The sequence below is a fragment of the Tupaia chinensis genome, unplaced genomic scaffold (genome assembly GCF_000334495.1).
Source record: "Tupaia chinensis unplaced genomic scaffold, TupChi_1.0 Scaffold144150_1, whole genome shotgun sequence".
NCBI classification, from domain to species: domain Eukaryota; kingdom Metazoa; phylum Chordata; class Mammalia; order Scandentia; family Tupaiidae; genus Tupaia; species Tupaia belangeri.
Window position 1 is genome coordinate 1,312,218 of NW_006204006.1, and position 9,301 is coordinate 1,321,518.

The following is a 9,301-nucleotide window of genomic DNA, read 5'->3' on the forward strand; positions in this document are numbered from 1 at the left end:
TATTTCATTGCTCCTTTGGAGGAAGCCTGCCCCAGGGCAATGCTAGAGCTGGAAAGGAGAAACAATACAAGAATGAAGGCAGAGGACATTACTGAGAATGGCAAAGTTAGGAACTCCTGCCCTCCACAGAATCAACTAATGACATGGTCACTAATGACTAGAAGACATGGCAGACTCTGAAATCTAGTGAAACACTCAGAAACCACCAGTAGAAGCTTGGTGTAAAAAAAGAAGCAGCTATATCTCAAATTGCCTGCCTAGTATCCCTCCTACCTTCCAGCTTGGCAGTGGCTGTGAGGACAACAACCCACACTCCTGGTGAAGGACGTCAAACCCAGAGGGAGCAGTTAAAATTGCTTTTAAAAGAAATGTTAGTTGCAGGTTTCAACCTATCTAGCATTTCTCTTAAGGACCAGTATAAGGCTGCCTTTGTTTGCTTGGTCTGCAGTGGTCTCAGGGCTGGAGTGGCTTCCTGGGTAACTTTTTCAAAATCACCTAAAGGAAAATGTGTTGTCTGCAGTGACCTGGAGCAAGTCATAATGGACAATAGCTAGACCAGAGAGCCTAAGAAAGAAGAGGTTGAGAAGGGGAACGCATGGGGGAGTGAGGGCTTTCAGATTTCATGTATACCAGGGAACTGAGAAGGCCACATGCTATTCAGGGCACGTGCTCATAAAAACAACCTGAGAAGACCCTAAACTTTCATCTCTGGCTGATCTTCAGATTTTGTATAAACAGGAAGTGAAGCCTAAGGCAGAGTAGGTGAATATGTTTTTCTTTTTCCTCCTTTATTTTTCAACTCCTAGTAAAAGATAGTTTGTATGAAGTCATTCTTTGTCATTAATTACTTTAAATGTAAATGCTCCAATTAAATGACAGAGATTTCCAAAATGATTTAAAAAACATGGTCCATCTATATTCTGTGCATGAGACTCATTTTTGAATGGGTTTAAGGAGAAAGGATGCAAAGTAATTTTTCATGTAAATATTAACCAAAAGGGAGCAGGGATTACTAAATACCAGGTAAAATGGACTTTAAGGATAACCTATACATAGGTTAAAAAGGTCAGTCCATCAAGAAGATATACCAGTATACATAGATTCCCAAAAACTATGAAAACTGGACTGAGTGATAGACTACTGTATCATAATGGTAGAGCCTCAAATTCCTTACTATCTATAATGGGTTGAGCAACTAGACAAAAGAACAATACAGAGAGGACTGGAATAATATCACAAATCAATGAAGGCTTGCAAAAATATATAGAACACTCTAGCCAATTACAGCAAATACATATATTTCTTATTTGAACATGTATGTTAGACCACAAAACTAGTCTTAATAAATGTAAAGCTATTGGGATCATACAGATTATACTTCCCATCTATAATAAAATGCAACTGAAAAACAATAATAGAAGGAAAACTAGAAAATTTACAAAGATTAAATCAAGCAACACACTCAAACAACTAATGGATTAAGGAAATTTCAGGTAGAGTTAGAAAGTACCTTGAAATGAATGAAAGCAAAGACACAACATACCAAAACCTGAGAGGAGATTCCACCTTCGGATTTAGCAAAAGCAGTGCCTAGAGGGCAAAATACAGCCATAAATGCTTGGACTTAAAAAAGAAATCCAAAGTCATAATCTGATTTTTCCTTAGGAAAGTAGGAAAAGAAAAAGGGCCTGCTAAAACCAAGTTAGCAGAAGGAAAAACAAAAACAATAAAGATCAGAGCAGAACTAAACAAAATAGGTAACAGAAAACAATTGAGATCAACAAACCAAAAAAGCTGGGTTTTTAAAAAGATAAATGATGTTGGTGAACCTTAGGAAAATTGACCACAGAGTAAAAGAAGAGAAGATTTAAACTGGGAAAATCAGAAATGAAAGTGGAAACACTTCCACCAATGTTATAGAAATAAAAAGGATTATAAGAAAATACTATGAATAATTGTACATCAATGAAGCAGATAACCTACATGAAATGAAAAGATTCCTAAGAGCACACAGCTACTAACTGACTCAATAACAAATAGAAAACTTGACCAGACTATTAAACAAATGAAGACATTGCACCAGTAAACAAAACCCTCCCAGCAAAGAAAAGACCTGGACCTGGTGGCTTTGAATTGTACCGGACTTCTGAAGAACTAACAGCATGTTCAGCCATGTGGACAGAGACTTTTCTTCCTTGTACCCCTGGTTTAACATTTATGGAGAAAAGAGAGTCCAGCCTGGGTCATACTGAAGGAGGTGTAACTCTATCTTGGAGGAGCACCTTTAAGAGAAGTGGACAATGAAGCAGGTGCAACTCCATCTTGGAGGAGCGCCTCCATTATAAACTGTTAGATTCCTGCGACTGGAAACTTGTCTTCTCCTCTGTGCCTAAGAGTAAACAGAGTAATTAACATTCCTATTGTCTTTAAACCCCACTCCTCCTAAGTGCCCTAAAATGTTCCTTAGTGATGTAATTATCAGCCAGACCCCTTGCCTTGAGCCATGAAGACCATTAAGATTCTGTTGAATTTAGGCAAAGATGGAACATACCCTTAAGAATGATTAACCTGCTTTTCTTGCTTCTGTACTGTGCTTTTGCTTTCACATTGTTAAAACCCCTGCCCCTTTCCCCAATTCAAGCCCACTGCACCTTACCCTGGTGAAACATCACGCCATCCTGGACATGACTGTGCATGTTTTGCCTTCATAAGTGCCCCTTACCTTACACTTGGGGCTGCAGGGTTTTAAGACATGAGTTCAGCCCCTCCCCCCACATGCTGCTGGCTTAATCAATAAACTCCAATAAATTTGGCTATGTCTGGATGTCCTCTTAGTTCTCGCTGAGTAGACTATAGCAGTATTCACACTGGGGCATGGCACTAACATGGTAATGTGGGCTCTAATAACACGAGTGGCATGAGGGTGGGTCATGATGGGTTTGCTTTAGAAGGAAGACTACTACTACTGCAAGACTTCAACATAGATGGTTCAAGAGAATATTCAGGGCCTTGTGTGTTTAAATTCAGTTGCATTAAAACTGCCTTATATTGGACACATGAACCTGTTTAGCTTCCAAGAAAAGATGATGCAATGTAGGATTATCCTTGTCACACTCAGAGTAATAAAAAAAGATTCCAACATTAAGTTTAAAAATTTGGAACCAGTTGTCATTAAAATATTCTTAAATTTAAAATGCCTAAAAGATTGTCACTTTTTCTAACTTTTTTCTCTGAGATGATTATAGATTCCCAGGAAGTTGCAAAAATAGGAAGGAGAAGTTTCTATTACCTCGTTTCCCCAGTGGCTGCATCTCACATTGGTAGAAGGCTTACCACAACTGCAATCAAGATGCAAAACAACTTCATGTCCACAAAATCTCCCCTGTGCTGCCTCTTTGCGGTTATACTTACCCTCTCCCCACCATCAACTTTAGCTCTTGGGAATCACTAAGCTCCATTTCTAAGATTGTTGTCATTTCCCCATTTTTAGAATCGTCAAAATATTTTATAAAGGAAATGATATAGCACGTGACCTCTTGTGATAGGCTATTTTCATTCAGCAGAGTGCCCCTGAAACCATTCACGTTGTTGAATGTGTCTATAGTGCAGTAGTATTCCCTTACAGGGGTATACCGTGTTTTGTTTAATCATTCCATATTGACACTTTTTTTTCTTGGAGAGGTTTTTGCTATAGGGCGCCTGCGCTCGCCAGACAGACAGAGAGAGACATAGAGACAGAAAGCGAGAAATCACCCCCCAGAGAGGATGGTCACACTGCAATCCCTTCTCCATTCTCCTCTCGGGATCTTGGGCACGCACGCACACATGCCCGGCGTGAGTTTTAAGCCACTGGGTCTGGGACGCAAACCGCGGTCAACTACGTGGGAGTCCAGCGACATAGCCACTATGCTAACTGCTGGTTCCCGACATTTTGATATTCATACAAGGATGTTTTGATTGCTTCCGGTTTTGAACTGTTACAAATAAAGGTTCTATGAACATTACTTACAGGTTTCTGTGTGAATGTGAATTTTCCTTTGTCTAAAATAAATGCCCGTGAAATTGCTGAATTACATGGTAAGTATATATTTAGTTTTTAAGGAAACTGTCAAACTGTTTTCCAGAGTGGGTGTGCCATTTTACATTCTCACCAGAACTGGATAAGTGATTCAGTGTCTCAAAAACCAAAGAAGCGTTTGATATTGTTACTATTTTTTATTGTAGATATTCTGGTAGGTATATAGTGATACCTTGTGGTTTGAATTTGCATTTCATTATGACTTGGCAGGAGGTGTTGAACATCTTTTTATGTGCTTATTAGTTATTAATATATCTACTTCGGTAAAATGTCTGTCTCTTGTCCATTTTCTAATTGGACTATATGTGTTTAATATTGAGTTTTGAATTTTTTTCTTCTCTGAATTCTCATGTAAATGCCTTTCTTGGGCACACACTTTGCTAATATTTCCTATAGTTTTTATTTCAATTCTTTGACAGGTCTTACACACAAACAAGTTTTAAGTTTTGATAAGGTCAGATGGATTGATTTTTTAAAATGGATATGATAGGGTGTTATGTTTAAGAATTCTTCACAAACCCATGTTGCAAAGGTCTTCTTCTGTGATTTCCTCTACAAACTTCATAATTTTCCATTTTATACTTAAATCTATGATCCAGTTAATGTTTACAAAATGTGTAAGGTTTAGGAAGAGGGGTATTAAATCATGTAATGCTTTATTAAAATTACACTTAAGTGGCCCAGCTGCAGGGGCACAAGTGGTAGGGTACAGCTTTGTGAATCTGGGGCTACATGGGAGCCTGGGTTGGGCTGCCAGATGAACCTAAACAGGAGAACTGTGGGGGAATATGCTTGTAATTCTAGCTGGGAGGCTAGGACAGGCAGATCACAGCATGGTAAGATCCTGTCAAAAATACCTTTTGTCTTCCCCCCTACCCTTTCCTGCACACTTTTCTTCCACTTTCTTGCATTAAAAAAAAATCTATCTATCTATATCTATCTATATCTATATCTATTTAAGTATTCATTTTCTCCCCTAGATTTTTGCCATAGGATGAGTGTGCCTGCCGGAGAGAAACAGAGAAACTGAGAAGGAAAGTGAGAAATCATCCTGCAGGAGAGATGGTGATCCCTTCTCAATTCTCTTCTCTGGATTTTGGGCATGCACGCACACGCTTTAGGTGTGAGTTTCAAATCGCTGGGTCCACAGTTCAAACCATGGTTGGCTAGGTGGATATCTGGCACCTTAACCACCACACTACCTGCTGACCCATGTGTTTTGCTTTTCAAATTATATGGAAAATTATATATACAGGTTTTTTAAGTTTTTTTTTCTCCCCAGGGGACATGTATGTGCGCATGAAAGAGAGACAGAGAAAGTGTGTGTGTGTGTGTGTGTGTGTGTGTGTGAGAGAGAGAGAGAGAGAGACCTGGCCACACCACAACACTTTTTCCTTCATTTCTCCATCCTCTTAGGATCCTGTGCACACGTGCTTATGCCCAGTGTATTTTTCAAGATACTGGGGTTGGGACTTGAACCTAAGTCAGCTGTGTGGGATCTGATTCCCTATGCAGAACTTAACCACTGCACTATGAGTCTGGCCCTATACAGTGGTTTTTTTTTTTAAATATGAAAATTCATTACTACTGTGTTTTCATCGACAAAATTTATAATCTTGGTCTTTCCTTCTTGTTTTTCTACAGAGTTAAAAGAGAGACTCTCTCTACTTTGATAAACTTGAAGTAAACTCCACGAATGCGATCCACAGCATAACTTTTTTTTTTCTTTTGGAGAGGTTTTTGCTATAGGGTGCGTGCACTCACCAGAAAGACAGAGAGAGACAGAGAGATAGAAAGTGAGAAATCACCCCCAAGGGGAGATGGTCACACCACAATCCCTTCTCCTCCATTCTCTTGCGATCTTGGGCACACGCACACATGTGCCCAGTGTGAGTTTAAGCCACTGGGTCCGGGACTGGAACCACAGTCAACTACATGGGAGTCCAGTGACATAGCCATTACGCCAACTGCTGGTCCCGCACAGCATAACCTTTTTTTTTTTTTTTTGATACAGTGCACTTTATTGATGGTTCGTGACAAGGAGGGCTCCTCAGCCCCTCTCTTCTGCAGGGGTCTGGGATGGAAACTGTCAAGGAGGGGAACTTCTCAGTGTAGTGGGGACTGAGCGGGAGCAGGGCCTCCCCAGCAGCTGAGGGCCTCGTCCTTGTGCTCACGCTGGAGCTCTACTCCTTGGAGGCCATGTGGACTATGAGATCCACCACCCTGTTGCTGTAGCCAAATTCATTGTCATACCAGGAGATGAGCTTGACGAAGTGGTCATTGAGGGCACTGCCAGCCCCAGCATCGAAGGTGGAGGAGTGGGTATTGCTGTTGAAGTCGCAGGAGACGACCTGGTCCTCGTGTAGCTCAAGGGGCCCCTCAGGGGACCCTGTGACGCCTGCTTCACCACCTTCTTGATGTCATCGTATTTGGCAGCTTTCTCCAGGCGGCAGGTCAGGTCCACGACCGACACGTTTGGGGGACACGGAAGGCCACGCCGGTGAGCTTCCTGTTCAGCTCCGGGATGACCTTGCCCACAGCCTTCGCAGCCCCGGTGGATGCTGGGATGATGTTCTGGGCAGCCCCATGGCCATCACGCCACAGCTTCCCTGAGGGGCTGTCCACAGTTTTCTGGGTGGCAGTGATGGTGTGGACTGAGGTCATGAGTCCCTCCACAATGCCGAAGTTGTCGTGGATGACCTTGGCCAGGGGGGCCAAGCAGTTGGTGGTGCAGGAGGCATTGCTGACAATCTTCGGGGAGTTGTTGTATTTCTCGGTGTTTCACGCCCCTCACAAACATGGGGGCGTCCGCGTAGGGGGCAGAGATGATGACCCTCTTGGCCCCACCCTTCAAGTGAGCCCCAGCCTCCCAGCCTTCTCCATGGTGGTGAAGACACCAGTGGACTCCATGACATACTCAGCACCAGCGTCACCCCATTTGATGTTGGCAGGATCTCGCTCCTGGAAGATGGTGATGGACTTCCCGTTGATGACAGGCTTCCCGTTCTCGGCCTTGACGGTGCCGTTGAACTTGCCATGGGTGGAATCATACTGGAACATGTAGACCATGTAGTTCAAGTCAATGAAGGGGTCGTTGATGGCCACGACATCCACTTTGCCAGAGTTGAAGGCAGCCCTGGTGACCAGGCACCCAATACGGTCAAATCCGTTTACTCCGACCTTCACGATCGTGTCTCTGGGACGCGGCTGGCACTGCACGGGAGGACGTGGCTGTCTGTCGAATGGGGAGGAGCAGAGAGCCCTGCACAACATACCCTTTTAAACTAAATCCAGTAATCAGAAGTTCATTGTTTTCCTCAATAAAGTTTAAGCGACCATCATTAAGTATAAAGGCTGTGATTTTCTTGCCATTTTAAATCAACTGGACCTTGAAACTTTTTGATAGCAGAATTTGGCTGTTCGGCTTCAATCCCTACTTTCCCAGCACAGTTTCTTTCATGGGAGAAGTGTCTCCATAAGGGTGGTTTTAGGAACTGTGCTCAAATGGGCTTTTCTGTACCATTTATCTGCTACACCTGACTCTGTCAGTGACCATGGAGCATCCTGGCAATATGAAGACTGTGACACTTGCCCAACCCTGCCAGTGCCTTTTACCAGTTTGTGTGAGGTATAGAAACTTTGTATCTTTTTATGTCCCTTTACTTCTTCTCATATATAATACTATTGTATTACATTTTTTCTTGGCCCTTGCAATGCTGGAGGCCATATGGAAGATTAGGGTTCAGTTTCTGGATCAGACTGTGCATACTGAGTACACTCATGTAGGTCCATGATCCTGGCTGGCTGAAAGCAGTGTGGAGGGAGGAATTGAAGTGAGGAGGGAGGAATTGCAGCATGAGACTTTGTTGAGGGTGTTCTCTGTCTTGCTCTGTCATGAAAGAAATAAACAAATTTTTGCTACATATGTTGACAGACACTTAAGACAGTTTTGTATGCCTAGTACACTCAAGAAGAGAAAAAAATTGATTTTGTTCTCTAATGATATTATTTTCTCCTGTTTTAAAGAAACTATCTTACACCTATTATACCACACATCATGGTTTTAAACACTGATGCATAACTCCCTATTAAGATAAAGCAGACAAAAAGTTTACCTTATTAGAAACAAGATACACTATCATGTATAATCTCCAAACATTATTTCACTTGGAACTTTCATAATTTGACAAAGTATTCATGAAGCAATCTGCAGACTAGTTTAACAGACAACAGTTTTAAGCAGACATGACTGTCCTAATCTGTTTATTAGATATGAATTTTACAAACATTTTTTATATTAGTGGTAATGGAGCTGGAATATTGCACCTTCTCCAAGCTGCAGGCTGAGAGCCACCAACAGTGTGGTGGAACTTGTAGCCCTTTCCAAGGCCAGGACTCTTGCAGCCTGCAGATGTCAGCCCATGCATCACCCTGTGCTTGTGGACTGGTTTGGTGATCCACTGGGTACTAGGGTTTCTTCTGATAACTTCATGGAATGGATTAATGAGGATAACTTCAAAGACGTTGTATGTGCAATCTTCACCAACCTAGTGAGAATTCAGGTATCTAGGAGCCCCACAGGGATGTTTAGCTTGCTCCTCTGCAATAGACTGGAAGCTTTGAGCAAACTTTAGTAAACTTTAGCTGGCTAACACGGTGATGAACAGGCTTGCCATCGGTTGCACCCTTGGGAACAGGGTGTTTGCAGCCTTCATGATACACACAAATCCATATATGACATAACCTTGCTTAGTCTCGTATCCCAGTCTGTGTGCTTCACTTGGCTTGGGGGTTGGGGGAGCCCTGGGGAGTGGAGAGAGCTGGTGTTATTGCTAGGACCCGACTCTCAGAAGAAAGCATATCCCATTGCACTGTTGCTTCCTCCATGGCTCCCGAATGTATTTGTATGCAGCCAGCTTGGCTTACGTGATGGCTGCTGCCAGACGGAAAGGCTCTAATTATAATTACGCTTGTTTTTTCTTCTATTCTCATTTTCCAAGATTATTTCTTTTGCCATTTCCTTTTTGTTTGTACAGTGTCCTTTAGTCTTTTTTTCAGGGTAGGTCTGCTGGTGAGAAGTTGTCTTATTTTTTTATTTTTTGTCTGTGAATGTCTTCATTTGAAATGAAAGATATTTTCACTGGATATTGATTCTGTGTTGACAATTCTTTTTTTTTTTTTTTTTTTTTTTTTTTTTTACTTTTAATAATAAATTTTTACTCT

The 9,301-nt window shown here is 41.9% G+C and overlaps 1 pseudogene; it reads right to left on the minus strand.

The window, feature by feature from the left end:
* Positions 1–6,069: 6,069 nt before the first annotated feature.
* On the minus strand, positions 6,070–7,366 carry LOC102503087 (glyceraldehyde-3-phosphate dehydrogenase-like; annotated as a pseudogene).
* Between the last annotated feature and the right edge of the window lie 1,935 nt (positions 7,367–9,301).